The 13,982-nt window shown below is 35.1% G+C and overlaps 1 pseudogene; it reads right to left on the bottom strand.

Annotated features, from left to right (window-relative positions):
- Positions 1-233: 233 nt before the first annotated feature.
- Positions 234-775, bottom strand: LOC145011776 (glutaredoxin-C11 pseudogene; annotated as a pseudogene).
- Positions 776-13,982: the final 13,207 nt, after the last annotated feature.

The following is a 13,982-nucleotide window of genomic DNA, read 5'->3' as shown; positions in this document are numbered from 1 at the left end:
TTGTAATCCAAACCGTTGTAAAGCTAAGTTCTTTTTTTCTACAAAATAAAAAATATTGACTTCGTTCTCAATTCTTAATTTGTTTGAATTTCACTCATAAACTATAACAAGTGACATAAAATTGGTTTTTTCATTTCAAATGACTTCAATCTGCACCAATTTTATCGATCAAATTAAGTTGGATGCATAACAACACTTGGCTTAGAATTTACAAAAGATAGTAGTAATGCACATGGTCATACAACAACCGAAATTTTCTATATAGAAAACCAAAAACGAAAATAAACTCGTTTGGAGTTTGACTCCAATACAATACAGTCAACGAAGCCGACAAAAAAAACGGCTCCTAGAATTCGTATTCAACATTCTAACACACCATTAAACCTAGTAAAAGCACTCGATAAGTATACATATTAAGTGCTAGAACCAGATAGCTCGTGCTTCAATGAGCTTTTGTTTCAAGGACCCATCAACATGAAGAGAAATAACATCTCTTGCTGAACCAATATATTTACCACCTACAAACACTGCAGGCATGGACGGATTACAACCAAGCCGTTGTAGGGCCCACTCCATATTTGCATCGTGGTCAACTTCATGAATCGCAGGACTTGAACCAAGATCATAAAATAGTGCCTTGATACTATGGCACATACAACAAGAGCTTTTTGTGAAAATAACTGCAGCTTTCTTGGAGGCCAAATCTTTCACCCTATCCATTTATGATTGCTAAAAACTATCAATCACTGCCATTAAGATTGCTAACTTGTTTAAATTTGAAGTTTCTTTCCATCTTATATAGGCTTACACTAAGGGTAAAAAGGAGAATCTAAACACATTAAAATTTTGTAAAAAAAATATAAGTTCTTTTTAGATATTTTAATTGGGAAAATCATGGTTTGATGATTTGCTTGAAAACGATGATTTGTGTTATAAAGAAGTCGACAGAGGAGGAGCATATATTCTTTAGTTTAGTGGATAAATACTATGTTAATTGTCAAAGGGACAAAATTTGGAAATGTGTTCCGCTTGCTGACATGTAATGATGTAAAATGTAGTTATTCAGTTGTTATCGAGTAGAATCTGGGGGTTAGTAGATGACGAATAATGTTCAAGAATCGCAGTAAAGTTATGATGCCTCGTTTATAAGGATACATTGGCCAATTGTAATGAGCCAATGAGTCATATGGATAAGTAATAATCAATATGAATAAAATATATTATAAAATTGTTATCAAACTTTCTCTCGAACTCAAGAAGATGAAAAGTTATTATAAAATATAAACAAGAGAACACAATTGTTTAGGAAGTCAACAGAAACTTGACATAATCATCAGTTCATCACTTTTTTATCCAGTTTATACATATGTATTTTCTTTATCTACATTATTTTCTTTGGACCAATCTACAATGGATTTTAAAGATATTTAAAAATACTTTTTAATGCTCTGCTATTTTAATTAGTAAGAATTCTGGAAGATATCTTCGATGCACTACAAACAGATGGATGTTTATAAGATAAACTAATCAAAATATACTTATAATCTTATCCAAACTAATAACAACTCATCTTATGCTTTAAACAACAAGAATCAATTTACGCATATATAATTTAGCTATGATGCTGAAATAAGCATCTACATATACCAAACTTCCACTTTCTTTTATTTTGGATTTCCTAAACTAAAACGTTGGGAATCTTAATAATGGGAACGTAAAAGTCTACATGATCTCCACCTTTCAAGATGCCCAAAAAGGGATTCATCACTAACCTTAACATTTACATGTCAGTATGTATCAAGGATTTTTCATAGTTGTACATGTATGAACAAAAATAAAAAGAAAAATAAAATATTAGGTATGTCATTGATAGGAGTGTTCATTTGGATGGATAGATTTTATTCGATCAGATCAACTAAATCCAAATAGATATTGGTTTTCAAAACATGTATCCAGATAGTTCAAATTAAAATTAAATCCGATCTTATCCCACCAAATTACAATTAGGTTGGATCGGTTTTTACAATTCGGTTTTTAAGAGGCGATAAATTTTTTAAAAAATATATAATTAAATATTAGTCATTTGTATAAAAGTATCATAAAAAAATTTTAATTATGAATTATAGTTTATAAACAACTAAAATTTGATATAGTTTAATATTTCATTGATAAAAAACTTTTGATAAGAAATACATATTAAGGTATTATATTGGATGAAAGTTTCTAATAGTTAAAAAAATTAGTAAATTTATAAATGATTAAAGATATATATTAAAAATAAATAATAAGTTGTTATTCGGGTTTTTTGGACTATTCGGTTCTTGTTTCATAAACAAAAACCAATCCAAAATAATAATTCAGTTTAGCTTAAAATCAATCCAAAAATCCGAATATTCATGCTAAATAGTCCAATCAAAATTGTCCGATTGGACAATTCAGTTTTAACCAAACAATGAACAACCATAGTCATTGATGATCATGAAGTGACTAGATTTAGGGAATATATGAAAAAGCTCTAAGATCATCAGGTCTTGTCATCATGCCAATGGTAAGGGTCTTATGTTTGACGTACTAGCTGAAAAGCTACATACTAGTTGAAAAACTAATTGCTTTTTGGATGGACATGAAAATCTAGTTTAAGTAGTTTTTAAAAAAGCTTCTGAAACACTAGTTTAAGTAGTTTTTTATTAAAAAAAACTTATTTATAACTTACTTTTTGGCTAGACATGAAACTTAAAAAAGCTCGACATATAAACTAGTTTATCAGCTAGTTATGACGCTCCAAACACAAACTATGTTTGGAATGCGTTAACTAGCTTCTTTTTTTAGTTTATTGTAATTTTGTAACGTCCCGAAAGCGGTAACAAAAATTTTCATTTAAAAGTCTATCAAATCATTCAATAATTGTTCAAAACCAACATCAAGTCCTAATATTCAAAATATCATAGTACAACTATTTCAAATACGAAAATAATGAGGGCGTGATGTTGTGCCATCATGTCGGGCCCTTCCCTTTTGAATATGAAGTACCTGAGATCATAAACACAAACTTTAACCACAAGGCTTAGTGAATTCCTAAAAAATATCACATACCCTAAACACATAAGTGTCATGGGCTACCCGCATGGTCTTTCCTTGCAATGTCGATGGCCATATCCCAGTCTTACATACAATTGTCATGGGATACCCCATGGTCTTTCCTTGAAATGTCGAAGCATACACGGGCCAGGGGTCAAACCCTAGTCTTTCTTACAATTTCCAGGGGCTAGATCATGGCCTTTCATGCAAGCATCACCGATACAACTATCATTCCACATTACAAGTAATGGGTCAACATTTGTGCCTTAGACCCATGTATATATTGAAAAAAAACTCACCTCACAGACAGATAAGTAAACTGAATAGCACGCCGCTCCGAGATCAACTCTACCAGTCACCTTAATATATTTGATGACACAATCCTATCATATAAGTCAAAATACCTAAAACACCCCTAGGTCAAACCCTAGTAAAATACAGGTCAAAGTCAACAGAGTCAATCAAGTTGACTCAGTGAGTACGCGGGGCGTGTTGCATGGTTGACCAAAATCAGGGACCTAACCATGTACGCACAACGTACCCCTTAGTACACCCAGTGTATGTGAGTGCTCACCACCTTACCTATTAAGGGTTTAATCCTTAATCATTTACATCCAAAACTCAAATCTAGACTCAAAAGGATGCCCTTAACCATAAAGTTTCCAACTTTATAGTTTAGCATGGCTATTAAGACCTTAGTTCAAAAAACCCTACCCATTAAGACAATCTAGCTCATGCATGGAGAGAAAATAATGACCAAAAATACATTTTTATGACTTACCACACCCTAAAACCTTTGAAAAGACAACTCAAACATCTTGGAGTATCTCCTACTCACAAAGACCAAGTTTGGGACAAAAAGGTGACAACTTTGAGCTAAAAACAGATTCATAAGAAACATACACCAAGATTGAAGCTTTTTACATCCACACGATACACAATGAAGAGAAAATGTTGGATCCAAAGTCTTTATAGCAAAGCAACTTCCACCGGTCTCTCCTCGTAATTCAGGTGATCATAAACTTGAATGCCATCTAGAGGAACAACTGCAGACTCATCGACCATACACTTCCGAAGCTGAGACACATGAAAGGTATTATGGATCTAGATGAGATCGTCAAGCAAATCCAGCCGATATAACACCTTGCCCACCCGGTCTGAAATCCTGAAAGGTCCAATGAATCTGGGGCCCAACTTGCCCCACTTCCGAAATCATATGACAATTTTCCAAGGTGACCCTTTCAGAAGAACCAAGTCTCCTACCTGAAACTCAAGGTCCGAATGTTGTCGATCTGCATAACTCTTATGCTTCCTTTCCGCGACACACAACCTGTCGTACACATGACGGATTAATTTAGTAGTCTTGAGTACAACCTCTATACTCCCCATGAATCAATGCCCGACCTCCCTCAACAAACTCGGGTCCTGCTGCTTCTTTCATATAACATCTCAAATGGCGGTCAGTCAATATTGGCATGATAGTTGTTGTAGGAGAATTATGCCAGTGGAAGGTAAGTATCCCAACTCCTTCTAAAATCTAGCACAAAAGCCCGAAGCAAATCTTCAAGCATCCGAATCGTCCACTCGCTTTGGCCATCAGTCTGGGGATGGTATGATATACTAAAATGCAGCTGAGTACCCAACTCCTCATGAAACTTCCTCCAAAACCTGGAGGTGCAACGAACATCTCGGTGAAAAACTACCGAAACTGGCACCCCATGTCGAACTACTACCTCTTGAACGTAGATCTCAGCTAACTTCTATGTGGATATGCTCCCGGCCATCATTATGATATGTGCATTCTTGGTCAATCTATCAACCATAACCCGGATATAATCCACACCACGTGCCATCCTTCGTAATTTCATGATGAAATACATGGTAATCTCTTCCCACTTACATCTTGTTGCAGGGTCTCTGATGCTCGGCCTTGACTTTCCTGCAAGTCAAGCACCACTCAACAAACCAAGTCATCTCCCTCTTCATACTAGGCCACCAATAGCTCAACCTCAGATCCCTGTACATCTTCATGGCCCACAGATGGATAGAAAACTTTGACTTATAAGCCTCCTCCAGAATTGTCTGTCTCATCCCACCTAATGTCGGAACCGAAATCTACCACACTAAGTCAAGAACCCTCGATTGTCTCTGACAAATAAGTGAATATGTCCCCTGATCGCTCGGCCTTCTGATTCTTTTTTTTTCAATCCCTCCACCTGAGCCTTCTTGATCAAATCCATAAAATGAGATGTGATACCCATCCTCAAGTAGATATCGCTAACAGAAGTACTCACCGCCTTGTCGATCAAAGCATCGGCCACCATATTGTCCTTCCATGGTGGTACAAGATCTCGCAATCATAATCCTTAACCACATCCAACCGTCTCCGCTTCCGCATATTCAGATTCGGCTGATCCATCAAGTACCTCAAACTCTTGTATTCAGTGTAGATAGTACACCTAAACCCATACAGATAGTGTCCCCAAATATTAAGGGCAAAAACCACGGCCCCCAACTCAAAATCATGCGTATAATAGTTCGCATCATGATGCTTCATCTGCCTCGAAGCGTAAGCAATCACGTGACCCCTCTGCATGAGAACAACTCCCAAAACCAAAATAGAGACGTCACAATCAACCATGAAATCAACCAAACCCTCAAGGAGCTCGAGAATAGGGGCCTCGCAAAATCACAGCGTTAGATTCTCAAAATCCAACTGTTGATCAGGCCCCCACCGAAAAGTCACATTCTTTTTGGTCAAAAGGGTCAGAGGTACTGCAATCTTGGAGAAATCTTGGATAAATCTCCAATAATACCCTATGAGGCCTAAGAAACTCTGGATCTGATATGCGGTCCTCGAAACCTCCCATCGCATCACGGCCTTGATCTTGACCAGGTCAACCAAGATACCCTTATGGTTGACTATGTGCCCCAGGAACTGCACCTCGCGCAACCAGAACTCACATTTGGAGAATTTTGCATAAAGCCTCTCCCTCTTCAATGTCTCCAACACTTCTAGCAAATGTTCCTCGTGCTGCTCCTTGTCTTGGAGTAGACCAGGATATCATCAACGCATACAATCACACATTGATCCAACATTGGCATGCAGACTCAGTTCATGAGATCCATGAACTATGTTGGTGCATTGGTGAGCACAAAGGGCATCACCACGAACTCATAATGGCTATAACGAGTCTTGAAGGTTTACTTATGTACATCATCATCCCTGACCTTCATCTGATGGTACCCCTCTCTCAAATCAATCTTGGAAAACCAAGATGCACCCTGACGTTGATCAAACAAGTCGTCAATCCTCGGAAGTGGGTAAGGGTTCTCCACAGTTATCTTATTCAACTCCCGGTAATCAATATACATTATGTGTGAACCGTCATTCTGTTGGATTAATGTCTAAGTCCATAACTATAATTGGTAAGACTTGACCCGACCCGGCATGGTCCATTTGGGTTGCATGGCATCATGCATTTGGATAGACTATAATGAGAGAAATAACACTAAACGTTGATTAATATATTATAAGTTCTAATATATTAATAAGATTATTTAATTAGTATTGATCAAGAATTAATCTAGAATTAATTAAGTGATCAAAAGAATACTAATTAAATATATGGGTTGATTGTGTAAATCATCCATACTTGTATAGTGGGCTAATGCTCCATGGATTATCAAGTTGGGCTAAAATCCATAGGATGCTCCATGGTGTATTTGAACCCATGGATCCAAGGAAATGGAAAGTCATAACAATTAGGGTTTACCCTAATTGTAACAACTATATAAAGATCATACTCTTGGAAAAATCGGCTACCACATGTGTGAATAGAGAAGGGCTAGCCGATTTTAGAAGTGTGGTGTTTCTCTCTAAGTCTTCCAAGTGCATATGATGTTGTGTGAACCATTTGAGGTGTCACACTTTGGGCACTAGGCACTCAAGCTTCTTAAGAACATTCTACACCAAAGAGGTATGTATTTTATCTTGTTATATTTATTGTTTTGTATGCTAGATTAGGATAATACCTTGGATGTTCATATTTGCATGTATAATAGAGAAAACATAGATCCAAGGTATTTAGGGTTGCATGTACACTTAGGAGTGTTAGAATGCTCAAAACCCAACAGTGGTATTAAAGGCTAGGCTTGTTTTCTTGTTATACTTGCAAAACTACTTAAAAAATCGAAGTTGTTTGTTGTCTGATCATCAAACTCGGCGAGTCCATGCCTAAAAGTGATCAAAATGATCCAACTCGCCGATTTGGTTCATGCACTCGACGAGTTGGACCCCCAGACAGCGTAGATTCGACTTTTTTGGCTGGAATTGGACTAGGAACATTACCCTAAGATGTTTTTGGACTTATAAACTTGTTTTTGATGTGGTAATGTTCATGCTAATCCAATTTCTAAGATAATTGTCATAATTTCAAGATTTGTATTAGTTTGCATGTTCATGCTAATTTCTTGAAGATTGATGATTTGAATTATCTTGTTCTTAGATTAATAGAAAAGTTGTGTGAAATAGTTGATTTCAATTCATTTTAATCTAAGAGTTGATTCCAAAATGTGTTTTTGTAACTTGTCCTCAAGTTATATGACAAGTCACATTTAAGAATCATAAAACTCATAAAAGTTGGCAAAGGTTACAAACTGAAGAGTCTAGTTCTAATTAAATGCTTTTATGACTCCATAACTTGTCCTCAAGTTATGGAGGTTCAAGAGTCTCTTCATTAAATAATAAATAATAAAAAAATGTAACCTTAATTAGTTCCATAAGTTACAATAAAAAAAAGTTTTTTTTTATTTTTTATTAATTAGTTTGAAGTCTTCCATAACTTGTCCTCAAGTTATGGAACTTGAAGAGTTTTTAATTAAAACTACTTTAAACTCATAAGTTAAGGAATTAATTAGTTTTGAATAGTTTTAAAACTTGCCCTCAAGTTTTGGAATTTGAAAAGTTTCACTTATGAATACTTTAATTCCAAGTTAGCCCTTAGAATTTTAAAAGTTAAAATTCAGCCCTTATACTTTATAATATTATAAGTTAATAATATTTATATATATATATATATATGTGTGTGTGTGTGTGTGTGTATAAGAGTAAAGTCAGTCTTACCGTTAGTAGGCCTCATTAACGAAGCCGGTCTATAAGGGGGGTATAAGGTTACTGCCTATAAAATAGCAGTTTAATGGGTGTCCACTCTCACCCACTGCTTCCTTGACTGGTGGAGGGTCGTTAGCCGAACGGGTAGGACAAAGACTATAAGTTCTCCCTTCATTAAAAGTATTAATGATAAATACTAAGTAACTAAACACTTATAATTCCCAATCTTAGTTACTTAGGAAAATGTGAATAAGGTGCTAACCCATGAAATTACACTTGCCAGTTTGCTTAAGTCAGTTGGTGGAGCGTGTGTGGTTTACCGGCACACTAGCTTGATTTAACAAGGTAGGCAAAGGGTTTCTTAAAGTTTAATCATAGGCCGGTGGAGCGTGTGTGGTTTACCAGCACATCGGTTTGGTGATAAACATTTAAGAGTACCAAGTAATTTGCATGGTTACTTCACACCTTGTTTTGTGATCCTCGGCATCCGAGTCACAAAACCTGAAGGGCACACTCGAGATTTAAACATGTCATTGAAAAGTTCAATGAATCTCAAAGATCTAGGAGTTTCAAATCCAATTAAAACTTAATTATATTTCATTTTTCATGGTGGAAATTGGTAAATCGTCATTTACCTACCTTCAACTATTTTATAACTTGTATTACGGCATCCCTCTTCCAGTTATAAATAGGTTGTTGGATCCTAGACTTAATATTTCATATTGGGTGTTATATTAAGGACTTTTAAATCAACTAAACTTGAATATCTCCCAAAAGATGTCTAAGTTCACACATCTATGATCTTCCCAAATCTCTTGAAACCTTACTTCTTTCACCTCCTCCAATTATTCTCCCTAACCCACAAGTTCAAGGTCACTCAAGCCCTATTGACAAGGCAATGTCTAGGTGTGATCACATCTTCGAGATGAAAGTTGGATGTCAAAGTCACATATTGACAAGCCGGGAGAGTTGGGTGTCAAAGTCTTGAGAAAGTTGGTGGTTCAATCACTTTCTAAGTCACATAGTGAGTTCTTTTGGGACTCCTATGAACTAGAATATGACAAGACCCTTAATGATCTTATCTATTTGCTTGGTAATGCTGAATCAGCAATGATTTGGAAGGCTAGTAAAGCAAATTTGATTAGGAGATCAATTTTCCAAAACTTTATGGAAAGGGACAATAGTGACACAGGAAATCCAGAAAAGCTTTCTCTTCCCAATGGAAAGGGATTGCCATAGTCAACTTGGTTGACAAAATGGTAAAGAGAAAGGCTAAGTTTGAGATAGTCCCATGTACTATTACCTAAGGGTCCATGTGTTTCTATTGCCAAAGGAAGGGACTTTGGTTACGAAGCTGCCAAACTTACCTAAGGATGGTAAAGTCAATGAGTTTGACTTTATTTCAGGTAAAGTCCATTGTCTAACTCTATTAAGTTCCTATTTGGAGGTTCTTATTACATGATTTGTCACATCTTGGTGTTTTAAGAATCAAATAAAAGGTAAAGAAACTTAAAGAAAATATATGTTGAATCTGATCGCGTAAATGGATTTCTATCACATAGGTTGAAGATTGGATTCTTGAGCTACTTCTTAGGAGTTATGAGATATTGCTTAGGAATAGATAACAACAAGTTTTTCATATGGATTGTAAGGATTAGTTTTTTCCGCAAAGTTTTTAAAATAAAAGGAAAATTCCTAATTTTATTTATTTTAAAGTATCCTTACAATGGCATCTGTGAAAATTTTTGTTGCTTATAAGATTCCATAAATAGCACGACTGGAAATATGAAATCGATTCTTTCATTTGTGGTAATGTCAAAATTTACCAAATAAGGAAAGATTCTCATCACCCAAGTTTCAATTGGACTGGAACTTGGAATCATGCAAGTTGTATACTATGATGAATGAGAACTTTCAAGCATTGGAAAATTAAGACTAATTACTTGTTCACATGGATGTGTGAGTCACGTGAAGGGCTAAGGGATCGAGTACATAGTCTTGTGCACTGATCAAGCCCACCACAAATAATCGTTAAGACTATTCGTCATGATTTACTAAAGTTTAGTAAATATGGTTATACTTACAGGCTTAAGTGTAATTCTGATACGTTGGAAAAATTTAAATGTAAGCAGAACGAATGAGAAGAATCAAATTAGGTAAAAGGATAAAAGTTTCTCAAATCTGAAAAGATGGGAGAGTACTTTAGTATCATGTTATATGATCATCTTAATTATTAAGAGACCTTATCACAATTCATCCTCTAAGTGCATTCTGATAACTAAGAAGAGGAGTTATGAATTGTTGAAGTGGTTAAATCAAGAAGATGAGTCATACTTCGTTCCAAAACAATCCTTAGAGTTATACTCTAAGATTGTAACTTGAGTGACATATCTTAATGAAAGGTTTAAACACACGTGTCAAATGTAAGAGTAAAAGTGTCCTACTCTTGCACATTTGAAGTTGGTAAGTTGTGATGTTTTGATAAAACAAAGACCAACTTAGGCCAATTGTGTGAAGTGTTTGTCTTGATAAAGAATCCGCACTATCCCTTGAATATTTGACAAGAGAGTCCTATATGTCCAGAGGACAGTGGGAGTCTTAAAGGTCTTGAAAGTCTCAAGAACTAATCAAGAATAAAAACTGAGGTTCTTCACTAGCACACGATTTGAGGTTTATAACCTATTGTGTTGACATATTCTGTGCCCATTCCAGTTAAAGTTGGCTTTACATATGAGTTCTTAGAGTTATCAATTGGTTGCATAACAACTTGGAAGTAATGGCACGCCCCGTACTGCCAGGTGGCAAGAAGTTAAAATTGCATAAGTTCAGTCCATATGTGTTTGGATTTGTCATTATCTGTGTCTTGTGACTAAGGTTTTGACAAATTCATATGGGTAGGAACTCATACACCATAAAAATATAAGTGTCATAAGGTTTCTCTCCGATTCATGAAAATGATGGTGAGGAAACACTTCCACTAAGTAGATTTGTAAGTAGATAGTAATCTTTTCATTCTCAAAGTTGTTAGTAGGCACACTAACATGGACTTATGAGAAATAGCAAAGGTCTAAACAATTAAGACTATGATTACGAAATCCTTTTTCATAGTTCTAAAATTGTTTAGACACACCTGTGAGCTATCTAAGATAAGGTGTATGATTTTGATAAAGTCATATAAAAGCAATCTAGTATCAGAATTCTAAACTTTGGTAAAAAAGTCAATAGCTGATTTCTTAGTACATGCCAAAGCTAGTGGGAGCATAAGTGTTGTGCTAATAATCATCATGTTAGTGGGAGCATGATAATTATGATAAGTATTGCAAGTTAGCAATGTTAATTATAGAAAACAAAAGTTTCAATTCGTGAGGTTGCAGGGGTTGAAAAAGTTGTTTTGCTATAATTAAGGGAGAGGAAATTATACTTCATTTCAATTATGAAAAGCTTAGATTGAGTTTATAATCATTCTAAAGAGCTTATATTGAGATTTTAATCACCTTTAGTCATGAATATATATATATATATATATATATATATATATATATATATATATATATATATATATATATATATATATATGAATTTCATGTTGGATTGGATCAACTTAAGAAAATTCTATATATTGCGTTCTCAAAATTCGATTATGATTACGACATCCCTTTTCATAGTAAAATTTTGAGAATATGGCAAACAAAAATTATTACGGCAAAATAATGGTCTAGAACCATGTCTTTATGTGAAACATCATGAATCGTGTCCCATTTACTTTGCGTACAAGATCGATTACTTGTGCTATAATATTTATTCTTTCTGAACTTTCCAAATGCCTTGGGGCATTAAGGAGGAAAATGTCTAGAATTGAATATGACTAAAGTGATTAAGCAATTGTCGAGGACAATATAAGGTTTACCAAAGATTGGTTGCTCAAGGACAGTTGGAAGTATAGTGTGAATTTTGGAAGGGCCATATTGATATAATCTGAAAAGAGGCAACTCTTGTTCAGAAGTAGTAGTCAAAATGGGAATATAGAGGTATCTCTATAGATAGAAGCAATTTGTGTAAGATTAGAAAGAACTTAGTGCAAGAAGCATGTTCAAAGCAATGCATACTTTGAACATAAGGCTTTGTGTCCATGGAGTAGGTCTTCATTGGAATACCCTGTAATGGTTGTTGACAAGTCTTTGTAACTTTGTACACATTCATTACAAGAGGGTAGTGCATTTAAGTTTAAAATCTAACATTTTTCAATTTGGGAGTGTGAAATTAAAATCATTGAAAGTTTGGTCAATTGGTTTATTTCACAAAGTAAGGATCATAGACAAACATAAAATGCATACTTGGTGTATCGCAAAGCTATTGTTTAGAAAAACATAGTGTACATGCTTGGAGCATGGGACAACTAGTGTTTTTAATTCAAGTATAAAGTTGATAAAACCGAAACAATGAATAATGAGTAATCAGTATGGTGATAAATAGAAGTGGTCTGTTTATATTCATAGGGTTTGATACCATATTTGATTCATTTATTCTTGTGTTTCACTTTGCATGTTTTGGCTTCCATAATAACTAGGTTATTCTTCCGGAATGACTAAGTTATTTGAACCATCCACAATCGGTCATATGTTGGAAGTAGATATGAATCAAGACTATCATGGGTTGGCTTGTAGAGGTCCAAGTTGTTGGACAAAGTTGTGCTACAACGCTCATGAGTGCTCATAAGTTCTAAGTATTGGATTCAACCCGTGCTCATTTGAACCACTTCATGGATTTTATCATGAGTGATCATGAGACGATAATATCTTATATTCTTCAAACCTAGAGATATGAGTTGTTACTATGAGTTTGTTATACATTGATTGCGCGAAACCACATTGGTAACTCGATGTTATAAAACGTGTCTTTGTGTATGATTCAACAAGTAGTAGAACAAGCCATATTAGTCGAAGTTTATCCATTCCTTTTACCTTTGGGATAAAAGCGATATATGTGGGCCCCTCGATGATTTATTGATGATACATGTGAGTGCTTGGCCAAGCCAGGACTGATTTGATTTGTTCAATCAGTCAGTCATCATAAATCGGAAATCGGGAAACAACATATGGATAGAGAGAATGATTTACAATCCATGTCCCAGTCCATATGATATCTAGAATGGAGGAATATATGATCCCTTATCTAATGGACAAGTCATTGACAAAGGTCAGAGATCATCGGCAAGTTCAGAGTTTGACGGAAGCTTTTGAGAGCTATGATTGCCAGTCGGTTCTTGAAGTCATACGCAATAATAGTTTTAGACTTATCCAAGTGGGAGACTGTTGGATTAATGTCTAATTCCATAACTATAATCGGTAAGACTTGACCCGACCTGGCATGGTCCATTTGGGTTGCATGGCATCATGCATTTGGATAGACTATAATGAGAGAAATAACACATAACGTTGATTAATATATTATAAGTTCTAATATATTAATAAGATTATTTAATTAGTATTGATCAAGAATTAATCTAGAATTAATTAAGTGATCAAAAGAAGACTAATTAAATATATGGGTTGATTGTGTAAATCATCCATACTTGTATAGTGGGCTAATGCTCCATGGATTATCAAGTTGGGCTAAAACCCATAGGATGCTCCATGGATGCTCCATGGTGTATTTGAACCCATGGATCCAAGGAAATGGAAAGTCATGACAATTAGGGTTTACCCTAATTGTAACAACTATATAAAGATCATACTCTTGGAAAAATCAGCTACTACATGTGTGAATAGAGAAGGGCTAGCCGATTTTAGAA

The sequence above is a fragment of the Lactuca saligna genome, chromosome 8, assembly GCF_052625555.1.
Source record: "Lactuca saligna cultivar CGN05327 chromosome 8, ASM5262555v1, whole genome shotgun sequence".
Taxonomy (NCBI): Eukaryota; Viridiplantae; Streptophyta; class Magnoliopsida; order Asterales; family Asteraceae; genus Lactuca; species Lactuca saligna.
The sequence above is the reverse complement of the archived record's forward strand: the minus strand, read 5'-3'. Positions and strand labels throughout refer to the sequence as shown.